We start from the raw sequence: 19,845 nt of genomic DNA, 5'->3' as shown, positions 1-19,845 counted from the left end.
ACGATACAGTTTATTAGGTAGCCCAGCACAGTGGAAGGTTCATTGAACTCAGAGTGAGAAGGGCGAATCCGAAACTAGCGCTACCTCTTATAGCTGCGTAACCTCTGGGAAGTCACTTAACCTCTGGGCCTCCTTCTCCGACATAATCTCCAAAGTCTCTAAATCACCAACATTCAGAGAAGCTGTGACATTTTTACTTTCTTTTATTCAATTATTTTTCATTTCGACGAGTGGAATTTTTAAGCTGTAAGAAGTGGTCCTCCACCTAACCACACACCAGCATCACAGTGAGGAGTTTGTCAGAAATACATCAGCTTCCTGATCCCATCCCAGAGACTTGGACACCGGGGTCAAGGACAGGTCTACCTCAGCCCTTTCAAAGATGGTGAGTCCATTGTAGCCTCTCCACAGCGTGCTTTGGGGACTAGAGTAAAAGCTGATGTCCTTACAAGAGCCTACAAAATCCTACTGGATGTGGCCCCTGCCTGGCCCTTCTGAGCCCGCTTCCCTCTCACGCTCACTCTGCTGCAGCCACGCTAACCTCCTTGCTGTTTTCCCAGGAGACCCAACAATATTAGCCATGAGCCCTTCCCTTGGCCTGTGTTGCTGTTCATCAAAAAGGACAGGGCTGGGAGCTCCCATCGTGCCTCTGTGGTTAACAAATCTGACTAGGAACCATGAGGTTGCAGGTTTGATCCCTGGCCTTGCTCAATGGGTTAAGGATCCGGGGTTGCTGTGAGCTGTGGTGTAGGTTGCAAACGCGGCTCAGATCCCGAGTTGCTGTGGCTCTGGTGTAGGCGGGTGGCTACAGCTCTGATTCGACCCCTAACCTGGAAACCTTCATATGCGGCCCAAGAAAATGGCAAAAAACAAAACAAAACAAAACAAAACAAAAAAGGACAGGGCTAACTTCTTCACTTAAGTCTCTGCTCCAATGCTGCCTTCTCAATAACTCTTCTTTAAAATCACAACCCATGAGTTCCCTTTGTGACTCAACAGGTTAAGAACCCAGCTAGTATCCATGAGGATGTGGGTTCGATCCCTGGCCCCACTTATTGGGTTAGGGATCTGGTGTTGCTATGAGCTGTGGTGTAGGTCAAAGATGCAGCCTGGATCCCGCATTGCTGTGGCAATGATGTAGGCTGGCAGCAGCAGCTCCAATTTCCCCCCAGCCTAGGAGCTTCCATAGGCTGACGGTGCAGCCCTATAAGAAAATAAAATGAAATAAAAAATAAAATCACAACTTGCATCTCTCTACTGTCCCCCCACCACTCCTGACTCCCCTCCACCTGCTCTATTTCTCTTGTTCCCTAGCGCTTATCATGTTCCAACTTATTATATAATCAGCACGTTTATTATTATGTGTATTATCTCTCTTTCCCCACTAGAAGGTAGGCTCTACTAGGACCTTATTCACTGATGGATCAAATTCCTAGTACCTGGCATATAGTACATGCTGAAATACTGAATGAATGAAAGATTTTTTTCTCATTTCTTCCTTTCCTGCCTTTCTTCTTTCCTGATGGTTATAACTCAAAATTAAAAATTTGTTTTTTTTTTTCTCCCTTATTGAGTAGAGTGGTATGTTCTGTGTTTTCAGGTTTTAAAGTCAGTGAATGCCTTGACGTGAAAACCCTCCTTTTGGTAATATACATCTGAAAAAGCCAAAAGAACAAAATAAGAATTTATATGAAGATGTTTGTGGCAACATTATTGACAATAATGGCAACGGAGAGAATCCAAATAACTCACACAACAGAAACAGCTCAACAAACCACACTACCAGGCAGAATACCACTGTTTAAATGTATATGGATTAAAAGAACATCAAACTCTATATCCGCACAAGTTTATCGCAGACAGTTGTTAGCGTTAGGGTTAGGGTCCTTCAACTTCATCCATGGTGTGCTTGCCTCTGAAGACTTTCCCTGGAACCTTTCCCAAGAAATGCTCCAGCAGAGCCCAGTTCTGAAGCTCTTTCGTAAAAACACAGTTACGAAGTGCCTGGCGCTCTTCTCTGAGCTGGCAGAAGACAAGGCGAACGCCAAGAACATCTATGCAGCCTTCTCAAAAACTCGAAAGCTTGGACTCCACAAGGACGCCCCTCATCGGCAGTGCCCTCCCGAGCTGCTGCGCTACCACATCACCTCGTCCGGAGATGAGATGACTCCTCTCTCTCTCAGAGTGTGTCTTTCGCATGAGGAGACCCAGGCATCCATCGACTACCGCACTGGTGAGAGCAAGTGGAAGTGAGTGCAGAAGAGGGACTTTGAGGTGGTGTGCATGACACATCCCACTGACGAGTCCTGCGTGCAGCAGCAGCTCAAGGAATTTGATGGCAAGAGCCTGATTTCAGCTACCAAGGAGGGCCTGGAGCTGCCTGAGGATGAGGAGGAGAGGAGGAAGGTGGAGGAGGGCAAGGCCAAGTTTGAGAAGCTCTGCAAACTCATGAAAGAAATCTTGGATCAGAAGGTAGAGAGGTGACCATCTTCAACAGACTCGTGTCGTCACCCTCTTGCCTTGTGACTAGGACCTCTGGGGGGACAGCCAACGTGGAGCTCATCGTGAAAGCTCAGAGACACTTCGAGATAATGCAACCATGGGCTACATGATGGCCAAAAAAGCACCTGGAGATCAACCCTGACCACCCCATCATGGAGACACTGCGACAGCAGACAGGGGTGGACAAGAACGACAAGGCTGTCAGGGACCTAGGGGTGCTGCTGTTTGAAACCAAACTGCTTTCTTCCAGCTTCTCACTGGAGGATCCCCAAACCCACTCCAACCGCATCTATCACATGACCAAACGAGGCCTGGGCCCTGACGAAAATGAAGCGGCGGCAGAGGAGAGCCCTGTGCTGCTGGTCCTGATGAGATCTGTGCCCACTCCCTCCCTGGCCTCGAGGGGGATGAGGATGCCTCTCGCATGGAAGAAGGAGATTAGAAGTTTCTACCTGCTCCCTCTGTATAGTGTCCCCATGGTTCCCCCCGCAGCAGATTAGAAGTTTCTACTTTGCTCCCTCTGTATAGTGTCCCCATGGTTCCCCCCGCAGCAGCCCCAGTGGCCCTGGGCCCACCAGGTTCCCTCTGCCGATGTCTGCTGGTTTTATGTCTGTTTTTCTGTCTGTCTGAGGCAGGCTACAAGGGCTACAGGTCCTAACCCTTCCCACATTTGACACTGAGTTTGGATGGCATGTACTGTGTTTATTTTGTTCTGAAATTCAAGTATGCAAAATAAAGAAGATGAAGTTTTATACCAAAAATGTGTATGGATTAAATATTTATATATAGTATATTCAGATTGATTACTACTATGGAAAATGCATGTCTATCTACTGAGACTCATAAGTGAATGGAAGGTGATATAGGAGCACAACAGACTTCTTTTTCTGAAAAATTATTTAAGTGGATACAAAAACAATGTAAATGAATGAGCATCATGTTTCTTAATTCTCTCCTGATAATATTTTAGCTAAGTATATTTCCTTTTATGGACATCTAAACATCTTTTTCTTTCAGACAGAAGGCAGAAGATGGAAAAAAATTAAAAAGGGAGAGAATCAGATGTAGATGGAGAGAGAGAAGTTAATTTCTCTTTTTACAAATTTCTCTGTAATTTACAAAGAAGAGACCTTCAAAATCAGATGCACAAAGACACAAAGGTACAGACGGAAGTATCAGACACAACCTAGAATAGATTTATAAGGAGATGCTGCTGAATAGCATTGAGAACTATGTCTAGATACTCATGTTGCAACAGAAGAAAGGGTGGGGGAAAAACTGTAATTGCAATGTATACATGTAAGGATAACCTGACCCCCTTGCTGTACAGTGGGAAAACTAAAAAAAAAAAAAAGAGCCACAACAACAACAACAAAAATAAATATTCAGACACCAAAAAAAAAAGAAACACATAGGAAACCACTTTCACGGTAAAATATCCCTACCAAGTGGCTTTACAGATAGAGGTCTTTTTTTTTTTTTGTCTTTTTGCTATTTCTTGGGCCGCTCCCGCGGCATATGGAGGTTCCCAGGCTAGGGGTCCAGTCGGAGCTGTAGCCACTGGCCTACACCAGAGCCACAGCAACCCGGGATCCGAGCCGTGTCTGCAACCTACACCACAGCTCACGGCAACGCCGGATCGTTAACCCACTGAGCAAGGGCAGGGACCGAACCCACAACCTCATGGTTCCTAGTCGGATTTGTTAACCACTGCGCCATGACGGGAACTCCACAGATAGAGGTCTTTTAAGAGAATACAAATAAGTTGCATGTTTAACTATAAATGTATCACTTCCTGGACCTTCTGCCACAAATCCACTGAACTTTAGGAGAGGATATGGCCCATAGGATAGTTTTCCCAAGCCAGTTATAGAAGACACAAAAAGAGATGAGGTAGGAAGGGATTTGGCCAACATCTGACTTCCTTAGGTTAAAGCATCGAACATGGAATCCACTAAGCCCTGGGCGCTGAATCCATGTAATCAAAATTAATCTGACCTTCCTATTAACAAGAACACCTCAGGAAGAGGTTGGATCAGCCCTGGAGGGGCTACAGAATCTTCTTGCTACTCATCTTCAGAATTCTCCCAGAACCAAAAAGGCTATGAGATGAAACTTTCATTTCCAAAAATATTGTAAATACATTTCACAAGTGTATCAGGCATAACAGGATACACAAAAGAAGCACGAAGTACAGTCCTATGCCAAAAGAGCTTCCAGAGCTATTGGGGAAATGGGACCTACACACAAGAAGTGCTGGAGCATTACATGAGCTGACACTCCAGGTGTGGTACTAGCACTTCTTTCATAGTTATGTCAATTGAGGAAGGCTTGCTGGAGAAGGGGACATGTCAGCTGGACCTCAACCTGAAGGACTTCTTAAGCGAGGGGAACAGCATGAGCAAAGGCACAGAGGCAGAAGTCACCTTGCTGGATTCAGAAGACAGTGAGAGGATGCGATAACTAGAGTGTCTCCTGAGGTGGGGATGATAAGATTGGAAGGTTAAGAAAGAAGACAGAAAATGGAAGACCATGAAACTTCTCCTATATGTAGTAGAAATGAATGTAGGTCCTACCAATCTCAAGGAAACTCCCCATGTGAAAATCTAGATTTAGAAAACAAATTCATTGTCTTACAAAATAAGTTTGAGTTTGCCAAAGGATTAAATACTGGCTTTCTGAAAAATAGTAGACCTCATGGCTTCATGAAATAATTTTCTATAGCACTTTGAGTTTTGGGGGGATATTCTTTTATATTTTTTCTTTTTAGGGCAGCATCTGTGACATATGGAAGTTCCCAGGCTAGGGGTTGAATAGGAGCTGCTGCTGCTGGCCTACACCACAGCCACAGCAAGGTGGGATCCGAGCCACATCTGTGACCTACACCACAGCTCACGGCAATGCAAGATCCTTTAACCCACTGAGCAAGGCCAGGGATCTAACCTGGATCCTCTTGGATACCAGTCGGGTTCATAACCCTCTGAGCCACAATGGGAACTCCTGGGTGGGGGATATTCTATGTCAGGATCCAAATTATTACTTCACTCCAACTTAAGATATGCAATATATAAAGCAAAGCACATGTGATTCTAAATGAGTGTGACATTTCCTCAGTGCCCCATGGGTGAAAAAAAAAAGGTTCAGATTTCTAAGCAGGCTTTCCTTGACCTATACACACACTTTGCTAGGCTCCGGAAGGTTTCATTACATTTTGCGATACTAAAGGCATCCAGGTAAGAAGATGTGGTACATATATACAATGCAATACTACTCAGCCAAAAAAAGAATGAAACAATGCCATTTGCAGCAACATGGATAGACTAGAGATTCTCATACTAAGTGAAGTAAGTCAGAAAGAGAAAGACAAATACCATACAATATCACTTATACGTGGAATGTAAAATATGGCACAAAAGAACCTTTCTACAAAACAGAAACAGACTCACAGACATAGAGAACAGACTTGTGGTTGTCAAGGGAGAGGAAGAGGGAAGGGGATGGACTGGGAGTTTGGGCTTCGAAGATGCAAACGACTACATTTAGAATGGATAAGCAATGAGGTCCTACTGTATAGCATAGGGGACTGTATCCAGTCTCTTGGGACAGACCATGATGGAAGATATGGAAAATAATAAAGGAAAAGGAATGTGTATATATGTATGACTGGGTCACTCTGCTGTACAGCAGAAATTAGCACAAAATTGTAAATCAACTATACTTTAATAATTAAAAAAAGAGTAAAGTCATCCATTCATTCGTTCATTCATTCATTCAGCAAACATTTACCGAGGGGCTATCATGTATCAGACACTAACTAGGCAATGGGAAACAAGAGAGAAACAGTCTCTCCTACGGAGTTTAGAATGCTATGGGAATGGGAAGGACAAAAAACCAATATGATTGTCTAGGGGTGGTGAAGCTTGTACTGGGATTCGAAATATGTTGCTGTGATAGAAATGGGGGAGATTAATGTTTTCTCAGAGGAGATGACATTTAAGCTGAGATCCTTAAAAAGCCTTTCCAAAGGAATCTCATTCTTTCCATGTATCCATCCGGCCATCCGCACAATGAGAACGCGAAGCACTCACCACTGTGCCAGCCCTGAGAGGGACACAAAGAAGGCACCTCCTCAATACCTGCTCTCAGACGCAGACACAAACCCAAGGAAGTGTGTTAACGCTTGCTTTGAAAACATGATCCAAGCCCAGAGAGAAAGATCACTGTGGGTGGAAGTGAGGCAGAAGATGTCACAGAGGGGAGGGAGGGGGGCGCCGGGAAGAAAGGGCAGTATTTGAATAGGTGGAGAAGAGGACATTCCAGAGAGACGATGTGAGCCAAGGCCTCGAGGTGGGAACATACACTGAATGCTTGATGAACAATGATGTAGGTTATTCAAAAGGTGTGTCACGTCAGGGAAGAGTGTGGCATTACTTTTGGCTGACACGGTAGGCTTGGACCTACCAGGGAACCAAACACCAGACTAAGAAGTTGGGTGAAATTCTGGTCATTGGGAATCACTGAGGTTTTTCAGTGGTTTTTCGCTAAGCCTGTACTCAAAGGTGCTGTTTTACTAAGATGAGTCTGGTTTCGTGTTCAAGAAGGACTGGGCGGGGGAGTCAGGAATAAGGACCAGGTAGGAGCTGTCACAATCCAGGAATGAGGCGTTCCCAGCGAGTTAAGAATCCAACATTGTCTCTGTGAGGATGCGATCCGATGCAGCCTCGCTCAGCGAGTTACGGATCCCGCATTGCCACAAGCTGAGGCACAGGACACAGATGTGGCTCAGATACCATGTTGCTGGGGCTGTGGCATAGGCTGGCAGCTGCAGCTCCGATTGGACCCCTGGCCTGGGAACTTCCATATGTCTCAGGTGTGACTGTAAAAAGACAAAAAAAAAAAAGTAATTACATAAAATATAAAACTGTATACGATTGAGCCTATAACATAGAAATATAATATAAATTTGACAACAACAAAGCAAAAGAGGGGCACGGAATGAAGCTAAAGAGAAACTGATCCTAGATGGCAATTTGAATCCACAGGAAGAAATGAAGAGAACCAAAATGGGAAATAACATTAACATCAAGATAAACTTGACCCCTAGCCTGAACCTGTGAACTTCCCTACGCTGCAGGAGTGGCCATTAAAAAAAAAAAAAAAAAAAAAAAATCCAAGAATGGAATAATAAGGACTGTTACGGACTGAACTATGACCTCCACAAATCCATATGTTGGAACCCTATGTCCCGTGTGACCTCATTTGGAGAGCGGGCCTTTGGGGCCTTTAATTTAAGGTTACATGAGGTCATAAGGGTGAGGCCCTAATCCAGTCTGGCGTGCTGATAAGAAGAAGAGATGTTGCAAGGGAAAAGAAGTGTATTCTGGCAAACCCATTCCCACATTCTCTCTCTCCATCCCTCCCGGCTCCCTTTCCAGGTCTTCCACACTAGCAAACGTGGCCCTCCTTTCTCAGCGCAGCTAAGAAAGCAGTCTTTTTTTTTTTTTGTCTTTTTAGGGCCGCTCATACAGCATATGGAGGTTCCCAGGCTAGGGGTCAAATCAGAGCCATAGCTTCTGGCCTACGTCACAGCCACTGCAACTTCAGGATCCAAGCTGCATCTGTGACCTACATCATGGCTCCCAGCAACGCCAGATCTTTAACCCACTGAGTGAGGCCAGGGATCGCAGGCACCCCGCAGGGATACTCGTTGGGCTTGTTACTGCTGAGCCATGATAGGAATTCCAGAAAGCAGTCTATTGGCCAAGGCTTCCTTGGGCTTCCCTACGTCTGGTCTGCACAGGGATCTGAGTTTCTTGCTTCATCACCAGATTGCCAAATTCAGTCTTTTAATACCTCTGCTTCAAGAACAGCTTTTGAGCCAGGGGATTTTCCCTCTTAACTAGCTAAAGGTGCCTCAAGGCTGCAGCTCAGCCCAAGGGCCTGCTAATGCACCTTCTGTGGTTTTGATGTCTTAATCCTCTCCCTTTGGCTGCTGAGGCGCTGAAAGGAGGTGTTCTAGAAGGCTTTTGGCAGAAAGTCTCTTCCTTCTTGGAATTTGACATTTGCTCAGCTGCGTGGCACTGCCCGTGTTACACCATTAAACATCTCCAAGGCAACGGTAGCTGGGGGCATGACTGATTACGTCTTCATACCTCATAGGATGTGGCTCATAATAAATGAAGTCAGATACAGGAGGCTTTCCGGGGTTCTCCACACCAGCGGCCCTCAAACTTTAACATACCTCTGAATCACCCAAAACACAGGGTACAGGGCCTGAGAATTTTTATTTGTAACTAATTCCCAAATGATGCTGATGCTACTGATGCCGGGTCACACTTTCAAAACTACCGCTTTACACAAAGTAAGATATTACAAAACAACAACAATGACCAAAAACAAACAAAAAAAAACAAAAACAAAAAAACTTTTACCTGTGATGTTTTATTTTCTGAAGCATAACGTAACTTGTTTCATTACCCCAAACAATGTCACAAAGCACTATCACCTGGCAGTTTATAAGCATTGTAAAGTCGTGAGTTTCAGGGGTGCCCCTCCAAGCCAGGAACTTCTAAGAACCTGTCCTTAGAAGTCTTCATCCTTTCTGAGACATGGGAGCATGGGGCAGCGTGGCGGGGGCACTTACATGAGTAAACTTAATGTTACTGCGTGTGCAATTGCATACCAGTAGAACTATATACATTTCCAGTACAATATTTGATGGCCTTTTTCTTAACATATAGTTTTTCAAGCCTAGGAAGACGAAAGTTCACTAACTTTTAGGAACAATAAATCAAGTTCTCAGAAGCAGTGTGCCAGGGGATGGCAGGAGGAAGAGAGTGTATATTCAATCCAGGGTAAGTACATAAGGAAATAAAATCATTTTCAGAACACTGGCTGAACAACAATAGTAACAGCTACCATTTGGGAGGTGGTGTACTATGTAAGTGTGGTGCTTTATATGTTTTGTCTCTGTACTAATTTCTATATGATGTATCACTGAATGCTTTCCTTCTTTTACCTTTGGATGTGAAATCTTTCAACATCTCCTTTCTGTTTACCGTTAACGACACTCCCACCTAGCAAGGCCAAGTAATTACTTGTTTTCTCATGGCTGTGGAGTCATCAAAATTTTATAGGTTATAAAAATCTTACATATCCCTTACATAAATATATGGTTAAACACATACGGTTTAGGCTATAGGTGCTGCAATTCTCACTGAGATATAAAATAAGATTCAGATTCTTCTTAATGGAGGACTTTTTTTGAAATGACCAACATAAACTTTAAATCAACTTTAAAAGAAAAAAGAGGAGTTCCCACCGTGGCTTAATAGGTTAAGGGCTGGAAGTCATCTCTGTGAGGACACAGGTTGGATCCCTGGCCTCACTCAGTGGGTTAAGGATCCAGCATTTCCACAAGCTGTGGCACAGGTCACAGATGCAGCTCAGATCTGGTGTTGCTATGGCTGTGGCATAGGCCTCAGCTACAGCTCCAAGTCACCCCCTAGCCCAAGAATTTTCATATGCCATAGGTGCCACCATAAAAAGAAAAAAAAAAAGATGAAGAAGAAAGCCTAGTCTTTTTTTTTTTAATAACACAATGGAATACTACTCAGCCATAAAAAAGAATGACATAATGCCATTTGCAGCAACATGGATGGAACTAGAGAATCTCATACTGAGTGAAATAAGCCAGAAAGACAAAGACAAATACCATATGATATCACTTATAACTGGAATCTAACATCCAGCACAAATGAACATCTCCTCAGAAAAGAAAATCATGGACTTGGAGAAGAGACTTGTGGCAGCCTAGTCTTTAGAAGAGAAAATGAAGAGTTCCTGTTGTGGCTCAGCAGAAATGAATCTGACTATTATCCATGAGGACGCAGGTTCAAACCCTGGCCTTGCTCAGTGGGTTAAGGATCTGGAGTTGCCGTGAGCTGTGGTGTAGGTTGCAGACAGGGCTTGGATTCTGCATTGCTGTGGCTGTGGTATAGGCTGACAGCTACAGCTCCAATTTGACCCCTAGCCTGGGAACCTCCATATGCCGTGGATATGGCCCTAAAAAGACAAAAAAACAAAACAAAAAAACCCCCAAAAAGAAAATGACGCATTAGGAGAAATGTAGTATGAGAACTGCTTCATGTTGTTAAATTGAGTAATCGAGCCATGATTTAAGATTTTCCTTAATACTTTTGTGATGGATAGAGCCCAGCCACAAAGTCCATGCATTTATAGGATATTTTAAGCACTAAATTGCAGAAAGTATTATAAGAAATTCACAGCTTATTACAATTCCCATGGCATAAGTTTCTATATTCATTGTACTTTCAATCCATTCTACTATATGAACGAATATAAAACATATATAATAATGAATTATATATGTCATATATTCAAGTAATCTCTGTTCTCATGAAATGTCGGAAGCAAGACTCTAATGGACAATCTCAGAACTCCAGTTACGAGGGGCTTAGAAATTTCCCTTGGGAAAGGCCTGAGAGCCATTTCAGAGCCTAAATACTGTATCAAAAAGTCGTATAAGCTCTATTTGGAGTGGGTATAAGGAAATGAAGATGATTTTGCAATAATAAACATAAACAATATAGTGCGGTTCTTCCAAATTACTTTGCAATATCCATAGTTATATTTTAAATTATAGAAGAATGAAGAAAAAAAGAACACAAAACACCTCAGGGTACATCCTCAAATAGAACAGCATTTCAAGATGGCAACCTTTTGTGTAGAAGCATGAATAAATATTTGTAGCATGGACTTATTTCTGGCTATCATGAAGAAATAGAAACCAAATTTATCCTCCTTCCATTAACAACTTCAAAAACATAAAGATAAAATATATGAAAAACCTATTTTCAGGCATTGAACATCCTTGAGAGAAAGGAAACAGAGGAGGTATACGATATTATCTCAGCTTTTCACCCTGGATACACATTCTACACCTTGTATCAGGGAAAGGGTCCAAGGCACTATGTCACTGACTTGAGGTAACAGAAATCAGAGTTTGGAGAAGTTCATGTGACAGGAATTTATGGGACAGAGTTCCCAAAAGAAGAAACTATATATACAAGGAACACTGAGGGGTACATGAAAGTTTACTAAGTATTATAACATGCATGAATAGGGTGAAATTCCACAGATGAGGAAGAGAGTGACTGGAAAGCTATAAGCTGAAAGAACTGGAAACCATCCAAGTCCTCACCAGCCAGAGTAGAAAGTCCAGAGTTGAAAATCCAGTGGGTCATGCTTCAATAATAAAGTAAAATAATGCTTAGAAAAAGACTACTCCAGACCTACATTTAAAAACAACACTTTAAATGATCAAACTACACAAAATTAACTTAATTGTCTGCCAAAACAAAATCCAACATTCCTTAAAGACAACAAAATCTAAACACTCAACAAAGTAACATTCAAAGTGTCTAACATCAAATTACTAGGTATGTTAAGTAGAAAAATACAGCAACATCATAAGATCAGTAAATGGAAACAGAAATAAGAGAAATATTGAAATTAGCAGATAAGAACATTAAAATAACTATTCTAACTTCCAAATATCGAAAGGAAATCATCAACATTGTGAGAAGAGAAATTTTAAAAAGAAGAGCTTTTTAAAAAAGAATCAAATTAAAATTCTAAAATTGAAAAATACAAATTCTAAAATTAAATAGTCACTAGATAGGACTAAGAGCATATTAGACACTGTAGAAGAAAACATTTGTGAACTAGAAGACAAGCAATTTAAAACTACTCACATTAGAGCAAAGAGAGAAAAAATCAAAAAGAAAATTAACAGAGCCTCAGTGACTCAGAAATCTAAGAAATTCAACAAACCTCAAGCAAGACAAACCAAAAGCAAACCACACCAAGACACAATATAACATAATTTTTGGAAATACTGATGAAAGTTTCAGAAGGACCCAGAGAAAAGGGATATAATAAATACAAAAGAACAAAGATAAGAATGACAGACTTCTCAACAGAAACTATAAAACTCAGAAGAAAATGGAGGGATATTTTTTAAATGCTGAAAAAAGAAATTAAACCTATACATAAGAAAAATATCATTATAAAATGAAGATTTTTTTCAGACAAACAGAAATTGACAGAATTCATCATTAGCATTTAAGCATTACAAAAAAGTTTTAAAATTTCTTTAAGCAGAAGGAAAATGAGATCAGTTAATAATTTGGACATACACAAATAAATGAAAAGCATTAATGTGGTATAGGCATACTTTATTTTATTATGCTTGCATTATTGAACTTTGCAGATAATGCATTTTTTACAAATTAAAGGTCTGCACCAACTCTTCATTCAGCAAGTCTATTAATGACATTTTTCCAATAGCATTTGCTAATCTTGTGTTTCTGTAACATTTTAGTAATTTTTGCAATATTCACAACATTTTCATTTTCATTATATTTGTTATGGTGACCTGTGATCAATGATCTTTGATGTTATTACTACAACTCACTGAGGGATCAGCTCATGGTTAGCATTTTTTAGCAATAAATTTTTTTAATTAAGGTATATACATTGTTTTTTAGACATAGTGCTATTGCACACTTACTAGCTATAGTATAAACACAACCTTTGTAGGCACTGGGGAACCAAAAAATTCATGTGACTCATGTTGTTGCAATATTCACTTTATTGCAGTGGTTTGGAACCAAATCTGAAACACCTCCAAAGGATGTCTATATATATATATGAAGTGTAAAATATTTTTCTTATTTTTATTGCATTTAAAAGACAATTAACTTTATAGCAAAATTGATAACAATGTATTGTGGTACTTATATAGAAGAAAAAATGACAAAAATAGCACAAAGGATGGGAGGGAATATATGAAAGGATAATGTAAGATTCTTACACTAAACACTAAGGAGTATAATATTATTTGAAAGAATATTATAATAATCTAAAAAGTATATACTGTAAATCTAAGAGAAACTCCTAAGAAAAGTAAACAAGTAACTAATATGAAATGGAATCATTAAAATTACTCAACTGGGAGTTCCCGTCGTGGCGCAGCAGAAACGAATCCTACTAGGAACCATGAGGTTGCAGGTTCGATCCCTGGCCTTACACAGTGGGTTAAGGATCTGGCGTTGCTGTGAGCTGTGGTGTAGGTTGCAGATGTGGCTCAGATCCTGTGTTGCTGTGTCTGTGGCATAGGCTGGCAGCTGTAGCTCTGATTTGACTCCTAGCCTGGGAACCTCTATATGCCGCAGGTGTGGCCCTAAAAAGCAAATAAATAAATAAATAAATAAATATAAAATTCTTCAATTGACATAAAAAATTCAGAGAGAGAATAAAAAAAAGAGTGGATGGAAAAAACAGAGAACAAATATTAATGTGATAGCTTTATATCCTACCATATAGAGATTCCTATTAAATTACTGTAGTTACTAATTATATTAAACATAAATGATCCAAGCACAATAATTAAACCAAATATATATTATCTTTAAAAATATACTTTAAATATACACACCAGATTTGTTAAAAATAATAGGATAGAGGGAGTTCTCTTGTGGCATGGTGGGTTAAGGATCTGGCATTGTCAATGCAGAGGCTTGGGCTGCTGCTATAGCATGAGTTGAATCTCTGGCCTGAAATTTCCATACGCTGTGGGCATGGCCAAAACAACAACAGCAAAAACCCAAAAGAGTAATAGGATATAATAAAATATACAATGCAAATACTAAATATAAGAAAGATAGAGTGACTATAATGATACCAGATAAAGTTAGATTTCAGAACAAGATATCTTCAGGAATAACAGGAACATTTCATTATGACAAAGGGATCAATTCATCCAGAAGACAAAACAATCCTAAATATGAATGAACTTGGTAGCAGAGCTTCAATATACATGAAGTGAAAGCTGATAAAACTAAAAAGAGGAATAGACAAATCCTCAATTATTCTTGGAAACTTCCTCTTGCAGCAATTGATACAACAAACAGAAAAACAATCAGTAAATACACAAAACATCTGAAATATGCCATTAATCAATTTGGCATAGTTTATATCAAATAACTCACTACCTAAGAGACAGAATGCACTTTTTTTTTTCAGGTGCACATGGAACAATCACCATGAAAAACCATAGGCTAATAATCCATAACACAAATCTCAATATATTTAAAAGCTTGAACTCATCCACAAAATGTTCTCTGACCATAGTGGATTTAAAGTAGAACTCAATAACAAAACTATCTGAAAAATCCACAAATATTTGGAAATTTAAAAACATACTTATAAGTAGCCCAAAACTCAAATAAGCACAAGGGAAATTAGAAAATACTTGAACTGAAAAAAAAGAAAAAAACAGAAAAGAAATCAAATCTTTAGATGCAGCTAAAGTGGTATTAAAGGGAAATTTACAGCTTTAAAAGCTTTTATTAGAAGAATGGTCCAAAATCAATGATCTAATATTCCATGTAAAAGTCTAGAGGAAAAGAGGGGAAATTAAAACCAAACTAAGAAGAAAGAAGTACAGAATAAATATAAAAGTAGAAACTAATACGCAGGAAATAAGTAAACAATAGACAAACTTAATGAGTCCAAAAGCTGGTTTGTTTGGGTTTTTCTGGGCCAGGGATCAAACCCATGCCACAGCAGCGACCCAAGCCACGTCAGTGACAATGCCGGATCCTTAACCCACTGAGCCACCAGGAAACTCACAAAAACTGCCTTTTTGAAAGGTTAATAACATTAATAAACCTCTGACAAGAGTGGCCAATAAAAAAAGATAGAAATTACTAACATCAGTCACCCTATAGACATTAAAATGGTAAGAAGGGAATATTACAAATAAATTTAAGTGAATAAATCAACAACTTAGATAGAAATGGACATATTCCTATACTCAAAGTACCAAAACTCACTCAAGAAAAAATATATATATTTTTTAAACTAATGCCTTTATTTTTATTTATTTATTTATTTTTTGGTCTTTTTGCCATTTCTTGGGCCGCTCTTGCGGCATATGGAGGTTCCCAGGCTAGGGGTCAAATCGGAGCTGTAGCTGCCAGCCTACACCAGAGCCACAGCAACGCAGGATCCGAGCCGCATCTGCGACCTACACCACAGCTCACAGCAACGCCAGATCGTTAACCCACGGAGCAAGGGCAGGGATCGAACCCGCAACCTCATGGTTCCTAGTCGGATTCATTAACCACTGCGCCACGACGGGAACTCCCAGGAAAAAATATTTTTAAAGCCAAATTTCCCTAGAGGAATTAAAATTATGTTTAAATTTTGCTTACAAGGAAAACTCCAGTCTTGGAAATATTCCCTGGTAAAGCCTATAATACATTCATAAGGAAGAAATAATACCAACCTTATATAACATTTTCATAGAACTAAGCAATAGGAAAGCCTTCACAATCCATATTATAAGGCTAGAATTATCTAGATACCAAATGTTTAAAAAAAGAATAGACATTATAAGAAAAGGAAATTGTAGATAAAAACATCCCTGAACATATATTCAAAAATCCTTAACAAAATTTAACAAATCATATCTAGCAATATATTTTGAAAGTAGTACACCATAACCAAGTGGTGTTTATCGCAGGAATGCAAGGTTAGTTTCATCCTCAAAAGTCAAACAACGTGCAAAAGAATGAAGCTGGACTCTCTCCTTGTACCATATATAAAGACTGATGATGGGTCAAAGGCTCAAATTTAAAAGTGAAAATGAGAAAACTCTTAAAACAGAGAGCCAACTCCTCATAATCTTGGATTTGACAAAGGTTTTACAAATATAACCCCCAAAGTATCTGCAGCAAAAGAAAAACAGGTAAATTGGACTTCTTCAAAAGTAAAAACTCTGTACATCAAAGGACACTATCAAGAAAGTGAAAAGACACTCCACAGAATGGGAGGCACTATTTGAAAATCACGTACAAACTAAGGGTTAATGACCCAGAATATATAAAGAATACTTACAACTCAACTACAGAAAGACAACAACCCAATGAAAAAAAGGAGTAAAAGACTTGAATAGAAATTCTTCAAAGAAGAAGTGGCCAACAAGTATATCAGGGGAAATGCCACTCAAAACCACAATGAGATGTCATTGCATATGCACTAGGACAGCTAAAACTCGAAAGAAAGACAGACAGACAGGTTAAGTGTTAGTAATGATCTGAAGAAACTGGAAGACGTGTTGCTGGTGGAAAGTAAAATGGTGAAATGGCTATGGAAAACAGTTTGGCAATTCCTCAAAAAGTTAAACAGAGTTGCCTTATGACTCAACAATTCTACTCCTAGGCATATATATACCCAAAAGAACTGACAAGAGATGCTCAAAACCTCTGACATGAACGTTGACAGCAGCACTATTCACAAAAGCCAAAATGTGTTACAATCCAAATATTCACCAACAGATGAATGGATAAACAAAATGTGCTAGATCTATACAACTGAATATTATTCACCCATAAAAATTGAAGTACTGATACATGCTGCAACCTGGATGAACCTTGAAAACATTATGCTAAGTGAAAGAAGATAAACACAAAGGCATGAACTATGGTTCAATGTATATAATACAGAATAGGAAAGTTATATGATCAGAATAGGCAAGAAAGACAGAGACAGAAAGTAGATCAGTGGTTGCCACGGGGCTGGGAGAAGAGGTAAATGGAGAGTGCTACCTGATGGGCATAGAAAAATGTTCTGGAACTAGACAGTAATGGTGGTTGTAGAACACTGCAAATATGCTTAATATCACTAGATTGCATACTCTATTTTTTTACTTTATTTTATTCGTCTTTTGTCTTTTTTTTTTTTTTTTTTTTTTTTTTTTTTTTTTTTTTTTTAGGGCCACACCTGCAGCATATGGAAGTTCCCAGGCTAGGGGTCAAATTGGAGTTACAGCTGCCAGCCAACATCACAGCCACAGCAATACAGGATCCAAGCCGTGTCTGTGACCTACAGCAATAGCAGATCCTTAAACCCACTGAGCAAGGCCAGGGATCGAACTCACATCCTCATGGATACTAGTCAGGTTCGTTAAGCACTGAGCCATGATGGGAACTCCAGAATTACATATTTTAAGTTGTATACTTTAAAATGGTTAAAACAGTGAATTCTGTTACGTGCATTAAAATCAATCAATACAATTTACTACTTTAGGAGAATAAAGGAAAAAAAATAAACCATCATTTCAATAGACGTAGGAAAAGCATTTGACAATCCACTATCTATTCATCATAAGAACTCTCAATGAATCAGTGAATGTTTTCAACCTAATGCTTTTTAAAAATCTATGAAGAACCCACAGCAATCATAGTAATTAAAGCAAAAGAAGTGCTTTCCCTTATATCAGGAAGGGGGCATAGTGGTGCAGTATCACCACATCTATACTGGAGGCCCTAAAAATTACAATAAAGAAAGAAAAAAGAAATAAATGATGCTTAAATTGGAAAGGAAGAACAGAGCTTTGTTTACTCAAAGGAAGATAGTCATGCACATAAAAAAATCCATAAGACTCTATAAAAAAGCTCCTAAAACTAATAAGTGAAGTAAGCAAAATCACAGGATATAAGTCAACAAGCAAAAAATTGACTGTATTCTATATACTAACAATGAAAAATTGGAAAATGAAATTTTAAATACTATTTAGTGGTGCAGCCAAATGGAGAATACTATGGAGGTTCCTTAAAAAACTACTAAAAATAATAATAATAAAAAATCTGGAATTACAAAAAAATAAAAATAAAAATGACACTGAAAATGGAAAAAAACCCAGCAACAACTAAATATAGATTTACCGTATGATCCAACAATCCCACTACTGGGCACATATCCGGAAAAGAAGATAGCTCTAGTTTGAAAAGATACATGCACCCCAGTGTTCACAGTAGCACTGTGTTCAACAGCCAAGACATGGAAGCAATCTAAGTGTCCATCCATCTATGAATAGATACAGAAGATGTAATACATACATGTACACACATAATATCAGCCATAAAAAAGAATGAAATAATGCCATTTGCAGCAACATGGATGGATCTAGAGATTGTCATACTAAATGAAGTCAGAAAGAGAGACAAATATCATATGATATTTATTTGTGGATTCTTTTTTTTTTTTTTGATCTTTTGACCTTTTAGGGTTGCACCCGCAGCATATGGAGGTTCCTAGGCTAGGGGTCCAATTGGAGCTGTTGCTGCTGTCCTACGCCAGAGCCACACACAGCAACACCAGATCTGAGCTGCATCTGTGACCTATATCACAGCTCACGGCAATGCTGGATCCTTAACCCACTGAGGGAGGCCAGGGATTGAACCCACAACCTTATGGTTCCTAGTAGGATTCATTTCTGCTGTACCACAACGGGAACTCCTATTTGGGGATTCTAAAAAGGATAAAAGGAGTTCCCGTCGTGGCGCAGTGGTTAACGAATCCGACTAGGAACCATGAGGTTGTGGGTTTGGTTCCTGCCCTTCCTCAGTGGGTTAAGGATCCGGCGTTGCCGTGAGCTGTGGTGTAGGTTGCAGATGAAGCTCAGATCCCGCGTTGCTGTGGCTCTGGCGTAGGCCAGTGGCTACAGCTCTGATTGGACCCCTAGCCTGGGAACCTCCATATGCCGCGGGAGCGGCCCAAGAAATAGCAAAAAAATAAAAAAATTAAAAAAAATAGAAAAGGATAAAAGTAAACTTATTTTCAAAACAGAAACAGACTCACAGACATAGAAAACAAAACCTAAGGTTGCTAAGAGTGGAAAGGTGAGGAGGGACAAATTAGGAGTTTGGGTTTAACATATACATACTACTAAATATAAAACAGATAAACGACAAAGACCTACTGTACAGCACAGGGAACTCTATTGAATATCTTGTAATAACCTATAATGGAAAAAAATCTGAAAAAAGAATATATATATGTGTGCATATATAAATATGTATATGTATATATAACTGAATTACTTCGCTATATACTTGAAACTAACACAACACTGTAAATCAACTATACTTCAATTTAAAAATTTTTTAAAAATTGGAGTTCCCGTCGTGGCGCAGTGGTTAACGAATCCGACTAGGAACCATGAGGTTGCGGGTTCAGTCCCTGCCCTTGCTCAGTGGGTTAACGATCCGGCGTTGCCGTGAACTGTGGTGTAGGTTGCAGACGCGGCTCGGATCCCGCGTTGCTGTGGCTCTTGCTGGCGTAGGCCGGCGGCTACAGCTCCGATTAGACCCCTAGCCTGGGAACCTCCATATGCCGCAGGAGCGGCCCAAGAAATAGCAACAACAACAACAACAACAACAGCAACAACAACAACAACAACAAAAAAATTTT

At 39.8% G+C, this 19,845-nt stretch overlaps 1 protein-coding gene and 1 pseudogene across 5 annotated transcripts in view; one reads left to right on the top strand and one right to left on the bottom strand.

Moving 5' to 3' along the window:
* PDE8B (phosphodiesterase 8B) overlaps positions 1-19,845 on the bottom strand; it is a 316,607-nt gene that overhangs the window by 241,659 nt on the left and 55,103 nt on the right. The gene's annotated exons all lie outside the window — the stretch shown is intronic.
* LOC102167601 lies at positions 1,122-3,155 on the top strand (annotated as a pseudogene).

Source organism: Sus scrofa, chromosome 2, assembly GCF_000003025.6.
Source record: "Sus scrofa isolate TJ Tabasco breed Duroc chromosome 2, Sscrofa11.1, whole genome shotgun sequence".
Classification (NCBI taxonomy): domain Eukaryota; kingdom Metazoa; phylum Chordata; class Mammalia; order Artiodactyla; family Suidae; genus Sus; species Sus scrofa.
Note: the sequence above shows the minus strand (reverse complement) of the source record. Positions and strands in the feature narration are given on the sequence as shown.